The 2614-nt window shown below is 45.8% G+C and overlaps 1 protein-coding gene across 1 annotated transcript in view; it reads left to right on the forward strand.

The window, feature by feature from the left end:
• The first annotated feature begins 881 nt into the window (after positions 1-881).
• Positions 882-2614, forward strand: part of GARRE1 (granule associated Rac and RHOG effector 1) — a 78233-nt gene continuing 76500 nt past the window's right edge. The window contains exon 1 of the mRNA XM_077754657.1: positions 882-922. The gene's annotated coding sequence lies outside the window, so the exon portion shown is untranslated. The remainder of the gene's footprint in view (positions 923-2614) is intronic.

Below are 2614 nucleotides of genomic sequence, written 5' to 3' on the forward strand. Positions count from 1 at the left end.
TAAGGCGGAATGGTATTCTGTTGCATGGATATACTACATCTTATCTACTCATCCATCAGTGGACACTTGGGTGCTTCCACCTTTTTGACTTTTATGAAAAAGGCTGCTATGAACATGGGTGTAGAAATCTACATTCCCTTTTGCCTCCTCCTCCTCTCTAGTCCTTCTCTGCAACCATAGTCCAAGTAATCCCTTTAAACCCACAAACATGGTAAAATCCTCTCTTGCTTAAAACTAACTGGCTTCCCAGTGCTCTCAGGCAAAATCTTACAACCCTAGTTTCTTGAACACGAAGCCGTTGAAGACACCTGTTGTTTCTTCTGCCCTAACATGCTTTCCTCTCTGCTTCTCTAAGTTGTTTTTTTCCTTCTCTCCTTTAGGACCTCAACTCCTGTTCTATTTCCTGGGCGAATCATTTCCTGATCACTCTCCTACACTGGGTCAGGGCACTCTGCCCCCCTCCCTCTTTCACTTTCCCCTCCTACCACTTGTCACAATTGGCACTATCTCATCATGCGTATTTCTGACAATTTTATTGTGTTTCCACGGAGAATAAACCAATGAGAGTGAGGGCATTACCCTGTTCCTACAGTGCCTGTCAGGACCTGGCATCCAGTAAGCACTCATTATTTGAGTAATCTATTTCAATGATAAACCTGTGAGGACGTAGCTAACTCCTCCCGCCCATAGGCCAAGCCACAGTGGAGGATAGGGGTGGCCCTGCAGGCTCTGGCCTACTGCCCTCAACCCCTCCCACCCCCCCACCCCACACTAGCTGTCCCACTGGGAGGTCCTCGGTGCCTGGGGCAGGAAGCTCAGGGCCGCCCCCTCCCGGCTGGGGCAGAGGGGGTCAGCCGCGANACGTCACTTCCGGTGTACACAGCCGGGCCGGGCGGTGCGCTGGGGGCCGGGCGCGTCGCAGGTGAGGAGCGGGCGCGAGCGGGCACTCCGTGGCGCAGGCGAGCGGGCTGGGGGGGGGCTGGTGGGCTGTGGCCGGGGCTGGCGNCTGCGCGTACCTTCCCGGCGGTGCGGGACCACCGAGGAACGCGGTTTTCCGGCTCTACGGAGCCTGCTGGCGCAGTCGGGCCGGGGGAGGTTCTGCGGGGACCCGCCAGGGCCGGGGCTGAAGGACCCACGTCTGTGGGGCGAGTGCAGGGTCAGGGGTGTGTCTTCCTGCTCCGCGCGGTGCGAGGAAAGAAGCATGTCTGGTTGGCATGATAAGAATTCTGTTTCTACTCCTCCAAGAATGTGCCAGGTGAACACTCAGGTTGGGGGTCCCCGATTTGAAAATAGCTTGCTTCCACACCTTCACCCCCATTATAAAAGCAATTCATCCTCCTCACATCCAAGACAACACAAAAAGTAGTACGACAATACTTTTTCAAATGACAAGTCATCCGCCAACCTACCACTCCGTGATGATCATTGCCAACGTACTGGTTATATCAATTAATACGGCGTATTTCACTTGTATTATCAGTTGTATGGACTTCATTGTATACCGTAATTTAACTAAGCCCTGCTGATACATAGGTAGATTGTTCCCAGTTGGTCACAAGATAATTTTCCCAAAAGGAATCATGTGATTGTTTTTAGAATACGTTTACAAATGAGGTCAAAGGTAACATTCATGTGAAAAATCGGTTATGATTGTTTCCTTTGTTGACACGTTTGAAAAATTCATCTCCAGCCCAGGGTTATAAAAACCTCCGTTCATTTTTGCTTCTCCTTCCATGCTTTTATTATGATTTTTTTTTTTCAGCTTAAAAATTTCTACTCAGAATTTCGTTTTGGTGTCAGACAGAAAATATTTTCCAAATGGTTAGTTGACCCAGTTTTATTGAATAAGCTTTGACTGCCATTTTATCATATTTTAGATCTGAAGTTCTCGGTATGTGTTTATAAGAGACTACTCACAAATGTGATATGTATATTTTGTGGAGACCGTTTTTAAATTTCATTCACAGGGTCTTTTCTTTTTTCTTAATAGTTTTCCTTTACAAGTCTAGGAAATATTTCATGTTTGGGTGTGTTTTTTTTTTCTCTTTTTGTCTTTAAAAGTGAAAAGTTTAGTTTATTGTTTCATTTGCTTTCATGCTGACAGGATAACAAACTCCATATGAAGAGTTCAGGTTTGTTGTGGCAACTTTTCAGTCTGGCATTTGAGATACTAATCTTCCTCTATTTTTGCACACGAATACGTAGGTTAGCATTGGAGACCAAGATAGAAAAGCTCTCAGATTCCCTTGGCAAGCCTCGATTTTTCAATCTAAAATTATCTCTGGATTTTTGGAAGACAGCATGTTTTAAGCATCCTTTAAAAAAATTTTTTTTAAACAAGTTGCATATGATTCTGCTGAAATCTTACTAAATGTTTATTCTATTTCAATCCTGGAGCCTAATTCGCCAGAAGCTTTATGTCAAGTGGGTCTTCCGAGACTGTAGGAAAATAATCGAATGTAAGAGCTAGTTGCCTGAGGCATCACATGGGTTGGGCGTCCAGTCTCTTTCTTTTCCTCCTGAGACTTTGTCCTTAGTGGAAAATGATGACCTTCCTCCCTGGACAAAGAAAGTTGGTTTGAATAAGGAATAGCTTTACTTTGGAGGAGCGGGG

This window comes from Crocuta crocuta, unplaced genomic scaffold (assembly GCF_008692635.1).
Source record: "Crocuta crocuta isolate KB4526 unplaced genomic scaffold, BGI_CrCroc_1.0 scaffold121, whole genome shotgun sequence".
Taxonomy (NCBI): Eukaryota; Metazoa; Chordata; class Mammalia; order Carnivora; family Hyaenidae; genus Crocuta; species Crocuta crocuta.